Source organism: Lolium rigidum, chromosome 7, assembly GCF_022539505.1.
Source record: "Lolium rigidum isolate FL_2022 chromosome 7, APGP_CSIRO_Lrig_0.1, whole genome shotgun sequence".
Lineage (NCBI taxonomy): Eukaryota > Viridiplantae > Streptophyta > Magnoliopsida > Poales > Poaceae > Lolium > Lolium rigidum.
In genome coordinates this window covers 239,411,714-239,425,653 of record NC_061514.1, presented here as the reverse complement: position 1 = coordinate 239,425,653, position 13,940 = coordinate 239,411,714, and the positions used below count along the sequence as shown (strand labels likewise).

Below are 13,940 nucleotides of genomic sequence, written 5' to 3'. Positions count from 1 at the left end.
CGAAACTCCGTCGCGGGAGCCGAAGTCTCCGTTCTGGCACTCCGCCGGGACGGGGAATTGGAGGAGATCATCACCGCCATCACCGCCAACACCTCTCCATCAACCAGCAATGTTTCCCCCATCCATGTGTGAGTAATTCCCCCGCTGTAGGCCGAAGGGGATGGTAGGGATTGGATGAGATTGGTCATATAATAGCATAAGATTGTTAGGGCATAGTGCCTAGTGTCCGTAGATGGTACTTTTATGATATTGTTGCAACTTGTTATGCTTAATGCTTGTCACTAGGGCCCGAGTGCCATGATCTCAGATCTGAACATGTTATTATTTCATCATGATATTCGTTGTTTATGATCTTACCCGCAAGTTGTATACACATGTCGCCGTCCGGAACCAATGGCCCCGAAGTGACGAAATCGGGACAACCGGAGGGGATGGTAGCGATGTGAGGATCACATGTGTTCACGGAGTGTTAATGCTTTGCTCCGGTACTCTATTAAAAGGAGTACCTTAATATCCAGATAGTTTCCCTTGAGGCCCGGCTGCCACCGGCTGGTAGGACAAAAGATGTTGTGCAAGTTTCTCATTGCGAGCACGTACGACTATAATTGGAACACATGCCTATTGATTGATTAGTACTTGGATACCGTTTTATTATTATCCGCAAATGCCCCGCTATGATTGTTACATGAGTTTCTCTCATCCATGCAACGCCCGTCATCCGTCCCCGTGCCTACGTATTTTAATCCTGCTGTTTACTAAAATCACTACCGCTGTCTTTGTTACTCTCTGCTCGTTATTTCACTATCGCTACTACTATAAAACTCGTTACTACCGATAAACTCTTGCGAGCAAGTCTCGTTTCCAGGTGCAGCTGAATTGACAACTCCGTTGTTAAGGCTTTCAAGTATTCTTTGTCTCCCCTTGTGTCGAATCAATAAATTGGGTAATACTTCCCTCGAAGACTGTTGCGATCCCCTATACTTGTGGGTCATCACTACTCTCGCCCAAGCACGCTTAACTTCGGAGTTCTGATGGGATCCGGTGCTTTAGTGCTGGTATGATCGCATCCGACATGTTCTTCACTCATTTTCCCTTATGCTTGCCCCTCCCGCTCCTTCTCTCCCCTATTTTGTACCATGCACATCCCGCTTTCCCATCCCCACCGCCGTTTCCCATCACCTATAGCCGAGCACGAGTGCCCGCAAAAAAATATCGCCCTAACTTCACCATGAATGTTGCCGCGTGACGCAAAAAGGAGGGATGCAACACGAGGACTTCCCAGGAGGTCACCCATCCTAGTACTACTCTCGCCCAAGCACGCTTAACTTCGGAGTTCTGATGGGATCCGATGCTTTAGTGCTGGTATGATCGCATCCGACATGTTCTTCACTCATTTTCCCTTATGCTTGCCCCTCCCGCTCCTTCTCTCCCCTATTTTGTACCATGCACATCCCGCTTTCCCATCCCCACCGCCGTTTCCCATCACCTATAGCCGAGCACGAGTGCCCGCAAGAAAATATCGCCCTAACTTCACCATGAATGTTGCCGCGTGACGCAAAAAGGAGGGATGCAACACGAGGACTTCCCAGGAGGTCACCCATCCTAGTACTACTCTCGCCCAAGCACGCTTAACTTCGGAGTTCCGATGGGATCCGGTGCTTTAGTGCTGGTATGATCGCATCCGACATGTTCTTCACTCATTTTCCCTTATGCTTGCCCCTCCCGCTCCTTCTCTCCCCTATTTTGTACCATGCACATCCCGCTTTCCCATCCCCACCGCCGTTTCCCATCACCTATAGCCGAGCACGAGTTCCCGCAAAAATATCGCCCTAACTTCACCATGAATGTTGCCGCGTGACGCAAAAAGGAGGGATGCAACACGAGGACTTCCCCGGAGGTCACCCATCCTAGTACTACTCTCGCCCAAGCACGCTTAACTTCGGAGTTCTGATGGGATCCGGTGCTTTAGTGCTAGTATGATCGCATCCGACATGTTCTTCACTCATTTTCCCTTATGCTTGCCCCTCCCGCTCCTTCTCTCCCCTATTTTGTACCATGCACATCCCGCTTTCCCATCCCCACCGCCGTTTCCCATCACCTATAGCCGAGCACGAGTGCCCGCAAAAAATATCGCCCTAACTTCACCATGAATGTTGCCGCGTGACGCAAAAAGGAGGGATGCAACACGAGGACTTCCTAGGAGGTCACCCATCCTAGTACTACTCTCGCCCAAGCACGCTTAACTTCGGAGTTCTGATGGGATCCGATGATTTAGTGCTGGTATGATCGCATCCGACATGTTCTTCACTCATTTTCCCTTATGCTTGCCCCTCCCGCTCCTTCTCTCCCCTATTTTGTACCGTGCACATCCCGCTTTCTCATCCCCACCGCCGTTTCCCATCACCTATAGCCGAGCACGAGTGCCCGCAAAAAAATATCGCCCTAACTTCACCATGAATGTTGCCGCGTGACGCAAAAAGGAGGGATGCAACACGAGGACTTCCCAGGAGGTCACCCATCCTAGTACTACTCTCGCCCAAGCACGCTTAACTTCGGAGTTTTGATGGGATCCGGTGCTTTAGTGCTGGTATGATCGCATCCGACATGTTCTTCACTCATTTTCCCTTACTAGATGACCCGGTGCGCCCCGGCGCACAGGCAAATGCAAGACAGTACTGTAACCGTATGTTTTATGCTGCTGACGGTTGTTTAGTTGTCCAAGAATCCATTAGGTCTTTGAGAGCTGCTGCATAGGCGATCTTTTTCAAAGAAAATAAAACATAAGTTTTACTTGGCTGATGTCTGTATAGTTTTCCAAGAATTCAGTATGTCTTTGAGAGCTCTTAAGCTTTTATAAACAATCCTTTTAAAAGACAATAAAAATTTCCAAGCAACTGTCTAATACATGTACAATACAGGAACAACATTTGCTGCATCCAACCATTTGTTCATAGCAAAGAAAAATAAATGTGTATAAATATACTTTTTTTGGTGCCATCAACACATACAATAAGTACAACTGAAATAGTATAATTTCCTTCAATAAGAATACACCATCATCCTCACCAAGAATCAAAGAACAAATGCGCACAGGCCACACCAAGTGGTACTTATCATACTTGCATATACCAAGATCACCATACATCATCATGCCATATCTATTAAAATATATAGATTCTTCGGTATATATGTCAAATACAAACTGGAGTAATTTATATTTTTCAATGAATGTTGATAGCTAGTGAAACATGCTGCTATGTGTCTGCTTTGAACTGCCTGCATATTTACATACATGCATCCTTAATCTGGTGGCACTTTGTCTCATTTGATTTATCTAATGCATCAAAAGTTGCAGTAACCTCACTGAAATCTTTTAGGATTTGCTAGCACATCTAAGAAGGATCACATGATTCGAGATAACAAAAAATACGGTAGTTCCGATTTCTTGGCAACATGGCCAATTACATTACTTACATGTATATTGTGCTGCTATATTTGGATGCAGACAAAAAGACCACAACATTCGATCACTCACAGTGCCATATGTAACGAAAAAGACCAGCATGAATCGATTTAGCTAGAGGAAGCTTCAAATCCTATCGAAAAAGAAGGAGCAAAGACCGGGACAGGAGCGATGCCTTGTCTTATCACAAGGCTTCATAATGGCGATTGAAAATGCAACTTTCCAATCTTCCTTACCTGATCACAAACAGAGTAAATATCAATATGGGCATAGTACTATGTAGCAAAAGAATAATCAGACAATGAAAATTATATATACCAGATGAAACAAAAAAGTTCAGATGGACACAAAAATATTCAGCTAATTCGGTACAAACATGTGCAAAAGGAAGTATAAAATCAATTGGAAACAACGGTATTTACCTGTTGGGCAAGTAAAGAGGGATGACAAACAACCTTCTTGCATTTAGCAGTTTCAGCGTCTGATGTAACACCATACACTGGCATGCATGATTATCACATAAGGGATAAGAACTACCTGACACTCTGGCTTATTTATCATATAGGTACCACCATAAACAATCCTTAGACCCGGGGCTCAAGGGAACATGCCGATAGGCGCTAAAGGCAATAGATCGAATGCAGCAAGGCACATAGCCGCGACGATAACAGATGCCATGCTCAAAGACTCCCTTGTCATGCTACTTGCTCGGCTACTTTAGTACAATATCCGGTCTAGAAACCAAGCACGAGTTTGTTTCCTGAAGCAAATAAAAGTAATCAGATATTGTGCTAAAATATTGTGGTTATAACATAAGAGAGGCGAGGATTAGGACAGAAACATGAGCTCAAGGACACTAAACCTACATAAATGTGATTGTGGTTTCAGAATTAGTATGATCTCCTAGATGCATATAAAAATCAAAAAGATAGATATACTGCAAAAATCTGGCAAGGTAGAGTTTCGAGCTTGAATATGCATTGCCCAATCCTAGTTCTAGAAATTTACATCTTACATTCACTAAATCCTGCAATTAAGTAAAAGGCTACATATAACTTGATTTTACATGAGGCAATAATGAAAGTATCAATACTTAACAGCAGAAAAACAGTAGCATAAAAATCAGAGACGGTACCTGTTCTTAGAAAAAAGAGGTGCGCTAGATTTATGCCTATTCTGGAAGATCCAAACAAAGCATATCTTTTCTCACGCTTGTTAACCACTGTGTAGAAATGACAAATGAAATAAATAATCTACCATTTAAAACCACCCTACCTTTCAAACACCTCAAATGCCTCTACATGATTGCCAGGGTGGCTATGTCTGAGAGTACCGATGATTGCTAAAAGGAAAAAATTAGCAGCAAATGCTAGTATCATTCTCGAGCAGATCACCTTCTTCCAATCCAGCGCTGTTTGACTACTCTGACCACAGGAAACTCTGCCAATTGCTATTGCTCTGTTCTCAGTTCAGTGTGCTCCTATGTGTCTGTTACAAAGGGAAACACAAAACTGAACCTTCTGAAAGATTCATTTAGACAATGAAAAAGATGGTAGAATCAGAGGTAGTCTCTGTTTTAAAAATGCCCTTACTTAAGTAATCATTAGACATTAAAATGGTGATAATTAAGACAGCTATGCCACACAGATTTGAGTAACAAATATATCTGAAACCAAAAGATGTCATCTTTTATGTCTTGTTTTCTCCCCATAAGAAACTTGTCAAATTCTGTAGAGCATGCTATCTTCTTATGTACACTATCTCGTTTGGTTACCTCGTATGCTTTTTAGCTACCTCGTTTAGTCGTTTACTTCATTTCTACATAACCAAACGTCAGAGCAACAACCATATATGCATGAGATAGTCTCTGTTTCAAAAATTAAATTACTGAAGTAACCCTCCCATGCCACAAGTCACAGATGATAGTAACAAACACAACTAACTCCATTGTTCACAACTTATTAGCTAGTAAATAGTAACCCGCATCATAGATGAAGTGAAATATATTGAACCAGAACATGAAGTAATTTTAACCGCACAAAGGAAGCTAGCATTGCAAGGCCAAACTAATCACAGTTTGCTATGCCAAAACCCATTGATATTTACTAAAAGCTACATAGTACAAGATCTTAATTCAATATGTGTACAATGCTACAATAATCTACACACAACCATGGATAGAACATTTCAGTTGAAAGCCACATCTACGTTTTATACCTCATCTAGTACAGGAGTGTATGCAGTAATCAGGGGATGCCAAATTAGCTTCTTCCTTTTGAAGTAGCCAACTGCTTTCATCTGCAGGAAAAGTACAGTAGATCGTTAGTAACAATTTTTCATTCTTTTCTCCCAGCTACATGTTGCACAACACAACAAAGTATGTTTACCTCGAAACTTCTTGATGCATCACAATCTTTCTTGATCACCTTCACTGCATCATGGACGACCTTCTTTGACATCGGCCCAAAGCTGCAGATCTGCAGCCCCCTTGTACCAAACTACCAAGTCCTAGCTTAATAACATTTTCAGCCGGGTTCTAAGCAAAGCTCGTCCGTGGTCTTAACAGCCATTCCTACCGCATGTCCAGTCTGCTGCATCGTCCGCTCTGGTCACACATGCTCGTCGCCGCCCCGTATCGCTTGAGCCACCGCTCGCTGATTCCAATCATGGGCGGTGCATGAGAAAAATCAACATTAACCAACTCAGAGACCTACCAAGGAGAAGAGGACATTAAATTTCCGCAAGTTACATATATTAAACATGTCAAATACATATATAGATGAACAAATCACATATGGGGAAAACCACATGGAGTATCCTCCTTCCAATAGTAAAAGCCAATGCATCACAAAACTATAAATCTTCTAGTTGGGCTTTCCCCATTTGGAAAATCAGAACTATAGCTTTTTTGTTGAGAACCAGTAGGAAGCAGCCCTAAAGGACTACAAGTTTTGTGTTGATACCCAATAAAAAACATTGTGCACGTAAGCATGACATTGACACAGTTAATTGTACATTATCAAGCACCAATAACACATATCTGAATAGCAGAATAACATCCACAATGAGTTGGACCGGCGCATATATTATTGCAAGCTAAATGCACTGATGTAGGAAATCATAGTTATTAGCAAAGCAAGTTAAATGTTCAGAGGATGGCGGGAGCAATGGATCAATGAAATAATTACATAGAGAATGAATGTTAGTGAATGAGAGATGAATCTTCACGTGAGATAGAAGAAATAAAATAGGATGAGCTCACATTTGATCTACAATAGCACATTTAGGAATAACCAATTTCTTCCTCAATATGCAAGTACCCAGAACAAAAACACTTTCAGATCATTGGTGCAAACCCTGATGCTTTTCAAATAGGGAAGCACACAACACTATATCTTGCAGGTCTATGTAGAGTCAGTCTCATCCTGCAACATCATAACCATGAATTAGGCACCTAGCACCTACATCACGTACGAATCAGCAGCAGCAGCTCACCTAGGATGTACATCACGTACGAATCAGCAGCAACAGCTCATGCTTGCAGGTCCACCTCAGTTTGGCGGGCGAATTAAGTCAAGCCGTCCTCACCATCGACATCCTATGAGCAAGGAAAAAGAAGATGGAGGCGGCTCTGCTCCTCCTTTCTCGCTGTTGATCTCCACAGCCAACGCCAGAGCTCGAAGCCGTGCAGCAGAGGCGGTGGCCTCTCTCCCCCATCGGTGTTAGAAGCTACAGGCCAGACCCCAAACCTTATATAGGAAAAGGGAGAGAAACCAAATCGGAGTAAGGACTCAGAAGAAGAAACTCACCTGAGAAGATGCAGGAGGAAGGAGATGGCGGTCTGCTCCGATTCGGCCACCCATCCTCATCAAGCCCCGCCGTCTGTGGAAGAGCTCCTCAAGGCGGCGCTCGCGTCGCCACCACTCTCCGCGCTGCCACCCACCTTCATGCGCTCTCCTGCATCTCCTCTTCCGGCCTGCCACCATGGAAAATGGAAACCAACTGAGCTGATGATAGTACAATGTTACAACTAATTTCAGAGTTAATAACTCAAACATAATTCAATACACTCTGCCATCAGAAGATTAATTTTTTCAGACCTAGCTTGCAACAACTTTAAGCTGATAAGATACAGTTATACCTACAGGAAAAGATGTACTGTTAAAAAGAAAGTTGGATTGCCTTTATTTTGTAATAACCAAAACTATACAGGTGCAACAAAAGGATTATCCAATTAACAAGCATATTAATAGTCCATTAATTTCTGTTTAGCCAAAATATCATTAAACCCACTATGTATACGTAGTCAGAAAAAATCTAGAGCAATTGCAGTTACATGTTTTCCGAAAAGCATATAATTTAGAGCAGAGATAGACAAGTAGAACCTGCACCACACGATGTGGTGAAAGCAACAGCTTAGATGAATACAATACGATATCACTACAAAAATATATACTCTCTTCGTTCCTAGATATAAAGTGTATAGTTTTTTGAGAAAAGTCTCCAAAATATGGGAGCGGTGTTTTGGAACATGGGTGCATATGCTCCCTATATTTCAAAATGTATCTTACATATATTTTAAATTTTAAAAAATTAAAACTAAAAGTTCGCACTTACATCTTCACGTGCTACGTGCTCACAAAGTCGTTTCATAAAAAATCGACTTATCTTGTGATGTGTGTAAAAAAGACAAAATTCAGTGCTAAAAATAATGCTTTTCACAATATAAACTTTCTCGTTTTTATATAGACCACATAAAATATTGGTTTTTCGTGAAACTTTACGGACGCACGTATATTATGGAGATGTACATGTAGAATTTTTTGTGCAAATTTTTTAACATTTCGAAATATGATTTTTTGGTAGAGGGAGCATACGCACCCGGGAGCCGAATTGAATTTCCGCCAAAATATAAGGTATATTGTATTGGACAACCTGTGTGGATACTTTTTAAGAGATTTGCTTGTGTGTTCTTATCTTTTGAAAACCCCTCTATTTTATGATGTCAATTATCCAGGATCAATCCCGCCCAAACCTTCTGTAGTTTTCTCTCCATGTGTGTTTCTTAATTTCCGTGCCAAAAACTATACACCTTATATCTAGGAACGGAGGGAGTATTCATTAGGCAATAGCTTGTCAACATCGTAAAAGAGGGGCAAAGAGGTAAACAATTTTAAAAATAGTTGGTAAATTGCATAATACGAACTCTAAAAATCGAAGTAGGGATACTACCTGCGAGGAGTATTGCTTGGATACATCAAAATCCAATCTTCTTCAGTATAGAGGGATACCATCTACTGCCAAAGATATGGATTCATCAAAACTCTAAATATTCATATATGGAAAATATGACCAGAAAAATAAATTAAAAATCCAATACACATCCAAATATATATGTAGATCTAGAGAACATGAGCGAGACCTGGCTCCAATCTCTGTGCAAGTCCAAGAATGAGAAATAGCCATCACAGAGCATGCAAGATAACAAATTGGGGAGAAGTAGAAGTGTATAACGGACACAGGGGGTCGCAATGTAGGTAAAGGGCTGTACCTCACCGACCGTGACCGACGCTTCCCTCCTCTGTTCGCCGCCTGCAGCATCTGTCTCCGAGCCACTGCACATCCCCGCACCAGAAGAAGTACCGCCGTACATGGATCTCACGAGGCAGCACCATCACGCAGACCGCGCCCCGCTGTCTCATATGGGTCCCGATCTGTGCACAGAAAGAGAAAGTGAGAGAGGGACTACACGCTGCCCATGATGATGAGGAGCACGAGCTGCAGAGAGCTCAAACCTAAAAATGGCGCAGAGCTCCATAGCCTTGGGCAACAACCGACAGCAAGAAAAGGCAGTCTCTACATGGCCAAATATAGCTCAGTCACCAATAATTCAGAAGTTGCATAATATTGCATTACTACCAGGCTCACTTTTTATCACAAAACAAGAACCAAGCCTATGTGCTTGCCAGATCCAGTGTGTTAAAGTAGCACAGAAAAAATTGCACAAATAAATCTAAAATATATAGGATTGGGAGCAGGGAGGGAGGAAGGAGAGCTGGGACCGAGCGTCCCATGGATGTATCTCCTCCTCTAGGCCAGCACCGCCCCAAGCGCGCCCTCCACCCATCGCCGCCCCCGGCCAGCCCAGAGAAGTGCTACACTGGCTAGCATGTGCTCATCCATCCAACCGCTACTTTCTCATCAGAAAGTCAATACCTAAGACCTTCTGTAGTTCTGTTAAAAATGTAACTAAATATATGAGTCAAGTGACAACAGCTTGATTATCCAAGGGTTTTCCTAGTATTTAATAGTCTCAGAACATCAGAGAAATCAATCAAGAGAAATATCCAACCTAGAATACATATGTATTATCATATTCCCCTAGTGGACACTTATTAGCATCGGTTGCCGGTGCGCATTGATGCTTAGCGAGAAAAGTCCAGCACACGGAAACGAAAGTATGCATGTAAGTCGTGTTACTTACCGGAAGTGGATGATTACATATAGAACCTACACTCATATAATGCCTGGAGGAGAAGTTTCACTGAAGAGTACATACCAGTAAGACATTTAATCGAACAACAGCTCCACAACCTTGACACAACCAACTGCATATTGAAAGCAAAAGCCCATACGACCAAAAATATTGTAGAAATTTGAAAGACTACAATAGATATGTGATTTTGATGTAGTATTCCAGAAATAGATAAGGCTACTTATCATAAATCCAGGAATAAATTCATGTATTGACCATAAGGATTCACAAATGGTCTGATATTCTATCCAATTTATCAAATCACTAAGCAGGGTTCAAGAACGGAGAAGCACACACATTGATGCAAAGAGTCATAGGCTCTGAAACTTGTGGAGAGAACCATTGTCACTGCTACAGCCTCGACTCTGCACACGAAAGGACCTGCAGAAGTACATATTGGAAAAATGCAACAGCTACAGATTTCCAGTGGCAGAAAAAATAACTGCTTAAATACATATATTCCTCAGGTCTGATTATTTTCCAAAAACAACTTAAGATATGTATGTGTCAATAATATTCTAAAGGTGCACCTGGGCTCATCCGTTGTTATATACTTATAATGCAAAATCAAATTATTCTCTAACAAAGAAATATTAGCAGGCATACTCACTGAATCAAATGAATACTCATAGGCGCAAATAGATAGGTGTGTTTTTCAGACATGTCATACATTTTATAGTGACATGGGGACTAAGCAAACAGGGAAGAATAGAAAGAAATCCCACTCTAATTAAATTTTATGTCAGCACTAATTACATTCTGTAAAATGCATGGAACTAAGAAGTGCGATGAACTAACATGTGCAGTGTGGTGTGGCTATCAAGAAAAAGAAGTATTGAATGGATCGAGAAGCAAGCTGGCGAGTTGCAGCCCGCCGCACGTCCACCACGCCCAAACATGCGGGCGATTGCCGCACTCCGTGATGTCACCACCGGCCAGTGCACAAGAGAGAGAGGAGAGAGAGGGGATGGACTTGCCTGGTACCGTCACATCGTCCACCGCCGGCTTTCCACTGTTGAGCTGTCCACCACCGTCGACCGCCCGCTCAGCCCGGAGCTCACACCGATGGCTGGATCCGAGGTGGAGGAAGGAGTTGGAGAAGTGCACTCTCCTATGGCAGCTCCTCCGGCCACGACCGCGGCCATCCCCGTCCGGCTCCATTCCGGGGGAGAGGCGGCGCGCCGCTGGCTTCCTCCACCTGGTGAGAGGGAGAGACCCAAATACGTGAGAGGAGAAGAAAAGCGAAGTGGGAGGAAGGTGACGAGAGAAGTAGGTCCGCGGATCTGCCCCGCGCGAGCCCGTCGCCTCCGGTCGTCGCCGGAGCAGATCCACCCCGCGCCGGCCCGTCTCCGGCCGTGCCCGGCGCCTCCAGTCGCCGCCGTGGATCCACCCCGCGCGATCCCGTCGCCGGCCGCTCCCACCTCACCTCCACCCGCTGGTCGCCGCCTCCATCGGAGCTCACTGCAGGAGGTGGCGGCGGCTCCCGCGCTCCCTCCTGGCTCACATCGGCTCGCGTCGTGCAGCCTCCAACGATCCCTTACGTGGCGCCTTGGAGAGGAGGAGAGGAGGCGGCAAGAATCGGGGAGCGAGGACAGCGGCCGGTGCGGAGGCGGGACGTGGACGAGCGCGGGGCAGTTGGGGACGACGACGGAGAGGACGTTGCGCGGGGCAGTTGGGGACGACGGCGGCCGGAGAATGGAGGCGGGATTGGGGGCGGAGAGCAGGCAGCCTGAAGCCGATTGGGCTGGGGGAGTGTTTGACTGATCTAGGGTTTCACCGCGCCTCACGCGCGTGGGAAAAGAATGTCCAAGAAAGGTGACCCAAGCGATCTGCTGTCGCTGCCTCTGTCTAGCGGTCCCGCATGAGTCTGGTCCCAGCCGTCATGGACCAATTCAGGGAAACTACAGGTGCAAAAGAAAACTACTACATCCAACGGCTGCAATAGAAAGCGGGACCAAAGTTTTACTGTACACGGTAGAATCAACGAGCCAGATTGTTTGCCCCCCTCAGGTGGCCTGGATGGCCGGGTACTCTAGCATCATTTATAGGAGAAATGCTTGCCCCTCCCGCTCCTTCTCTCCCCTATTTTGTACCATGCACATCCCGCTTTCCCATCCCCACCGCCGTTTCCCATCACCTATAGCCGAGCACGAGTGCCCGCAAAAAATATCGCCCTAACTTCACCATGAATGTTGCCGCGTGACGCAAAAAGGAGGGATGCAACACGAGGACTTCCCAGGAGGTCACCCATCCTAGTACTACTCTCGCCCAAGCACGCTTAACTTCGGAGTTTTGATGGGATCCGGTGCTTTAGTGCTGGTATGATCGCATCCGACATGTTCTTCACTCATTTTCCCTTATGCTTGCCCCTCCCGCTCCTTCTCTCCCCTATTTTGTACCATGCACATCCCGCTTTCCCATCCCCACCGCCGTTTCCCATCACCTATAGCCGAGCACGAGTGCTCGCAAAAAAATATCGCCCTAACTTCACCATGAATGTTGCCGCGTGACGCAAAAAGGAGGGATGCAACACGAGGACTTCCCAGGAGGTCACCCATCCCAGTACTACTCTCGCCCAAGCACGCTTAACTTCGGAGTTCTGATGGGATCCGGTGCTTTAGTGCTGGTATGATCGCATCCGACATGTTCTTCACTCATTTTCCCTTATGATTGCCCCTCCCGCTCCTTCTCTCCCCTATTTTGTACCGTGCACATCCCGCTTTCCCATCCCCACCGCCGTTTCCCATCACCTATAGCCGAGCACGAGTGCCCGCAAAAAAATATCGCCCTAACTTCACCATGAATGTTGCCGCGTGACGCAAAAAGGAGGGATGCAACACGAGGACTTCCTAGGAGGTCACCCATCCTAGTACTACTCTCGCCCAAGCACGCTTAACTTCGGAGTTCGATGGGATCCGGTGCTTTAGTGCTGGTATGATCGCATCCGACATGTTCTTCACTCATTTTCCCTTATGCTTGCCCCTCCCGCTCCTTCTCTCCCCTATTTTGTACCATGCACATCCCGCTTTCCCATCCCCACCGCCGTTTCCCATCACCTATAGCCGAGCACGAGTGCCCGCAAAAAAATATCGCCCTAACTTCACCATGAATGTTGCCGCGTGACGCAAAAAGGAGGGATGCAACACGAGGACTTCCCAGGAGGTCACCCATCCTAGTACTACTCTCGCCCAAGCACGCTTAACTCGGAGTTCGATGGGATCCGATGATTTAGTGCTGGTATGATCGCATCCAACATGTTCTTCACTCATTTTCCCTTATGCTTGCCCCTCCCGCTCCTTCTCTCCCCTATTTTGTACCGTGCACATCCCGCTTTCCCATCCCCACCGCCGTTTCCCATCACCTATAGCCGAGCACGAGTGCCCGCAAAAAAATATCGCCCTAACTTCACCATGAATGTTGCCGCGTGACGCAAAAGGAGGGATGCAACACGAGGACTTCCCAGGAGGTCACCCATCCTAGTACTACTCTCGCCCAAGCACGCTTAACTTCGGAGTTTTGATGGGATCCGGTGCTTTAGTGCTGGTATGATCGCATCCACCATGTTCTTCACTCATTTTCCCTTATGCTTGCCCCTCCCGCTCCTTCTCTCCCCTATTTTGTACCATGCACATCCCGCTTTCCCATCCCCACCGCCGTTTCCCATCACCTATAGCCGAGCACGAGTGCCCGCAAAAAATATCGCCCTAACTTCACCATGAATGTTGCCGCGTGACGCAAAAGGAGGGATGCAACACGAGGACTTCCCAGGAGGTCACCCATCCTAGTACTACTCTCGCCCAAGCACGCTTAACTTCGGAGTTACGATGGGATCCGGTGCTTTAGTGCTCGGTATGATCGCATCCGACATGTTCTTCACTCATTTTCCCTTATGCTTGCCCCTCCCGCTCCTTCTCTCCCCTATTTTGTACCATGCACATCCCG

At 45.4% G+C, this 13,940-nt stretch overlaps 1 long non-coding RNA gene and 11 other non-coding genes across 12 annotated transcripts; all 12 read right to left on the bottom strand.

The window, feature by feature from the left end:
* Nucleotides 1–1,257: 1,257 nt before the first annotated feature.
* LOC124679569 lies at nucleotides 1,258–1,376 on the bottom strand. Its single transcript, XR_006995044.1, has one exon. It is a non-coding gene; the product is annotated as a 5S ribosomal RNA (ribosomal RNA).
* Nucleotides 1,377–1,564: 188 nt separating this feature from the next.
* Nucleotides 1,565–1,683, bottom strand: LOC124679970. The gene has a single exon (XR_006995379.1). It is a non-coding gene; the product is annotated as a 5S ribosomal RNA (ribosomal RNA).
* A 186-nt stretch (nucleotides 1,684–1,869) lies between these two features.
* On the bottom strand, nucleotides 1,870–1,988 carry LOC124679607. The gene has a single exon (XR_006995079.1). It is a non-coding gene; the product is annotated as a 5S ribosomal RNA (ribosomal RNA).
* Nucleotides 1,989–2,175: 187 nt separating this feature from the next.
* LOC124679666 lies at nucleotides 2,176–2,294 on the bottom strand. Its single transcript, XR_006995135.1, has one exon. It is a non-coding gene; the product is annotated as a 5S ribosomal RNA (ribosomal RNA).
* A 188-nt stretch (nucleotides 2,295–2,482) lies between these two features.
* Nucleotides 2,483–2,601, bottom strand: LOC124679597. The gene has a single exon (XR_006995070.1). It is a non-coding gene; the product is annotated as a 5S ribosomal RNA (ribosomal RNA).
* Nucleotides 2,602–6,851: 4,250 nt separating this feature from the next.
* LOC124669195 lies at nucleotides 6,852–9,188 on the bottom strand. The gene is made up of 5 exons (XR_006992056.1): nucleotides 9,015–9,188; nucleotides 8,696–8,760; nucleotides 7,273–7,439; nucleotides 6,959–7,192; nucleotides 6,852–6,888 (listed from the first exon to the last, which is right to left on the bottom strand). It is a non-coding gene; the product is annotated as an uncharacterized LOC124669195 (long non-coding RNA).
* Nucleotides 9,189–12,212: 3,024 nt separating this feature from the next.
* LOC124679596 lies at nucleotides 12,213–12,331 on the bottom strand. The gene has a single exon (XR_006995069.1). It is a non-coding gene; the product is annotated as a 5S ribosomal RNA (ribosomal RNA).
* Nucleotides 12,332–12,519: 188 nt separating this feature from the next.
* Nucleotides 12,520–12,638, bottom strand: LOC124679801. Its single transcript, XR_006995251.1, has one exon. It is a non-coding gene; the product is annotated as a 5S ribosomal RNA (ribosomal RNA).
* A 188-nt stretch (nucleotides 12,639–12,826) lies between these two features.
* On the bottom strand, nucleotides 12,827–12,944 carry LOC124679673. The gene has a single exon (XR_006995142.1). It is a non-coding gene; the product is annotated as a 5S ribosomal RNA (ribosomal RNA).
* Nucleotides 12,945–13,132: 188 nt separating this feature from the next.
* LOC124679767 lies at nucleotides 13,133–13,249 on the bottom strand. The gene has a single exon (XR_006995228.1). It is a non-coding gene; the product is annotated as a 5S ribosomal RNA (ribosomal RNA).
* A 187-nt stretch (nucleotides 13,250–13,436) lies between these two features.
* Nucleotides 13,437–13,555, bottom strand: LOC124679595. Its single transcript, XR_006995068.1, has one exon. It is a non-coding gene; the product is annotated as a 5S ribosomal RNA (ribosomal RNA).
* Nucleotides 13,556–13,741: 186 nt separating this feature from the next.
* Nucleotides 13,742–13,861, bottom strand: LOC124679735. The gene has a single exon (XR_006995199.1). It is a non-coding gene; the product is annotated as a 5S ribosomal RNA (ribosomal RNA).
* Nucleotides 13,862–13,940: the final 79 nt, after the last annotated feature.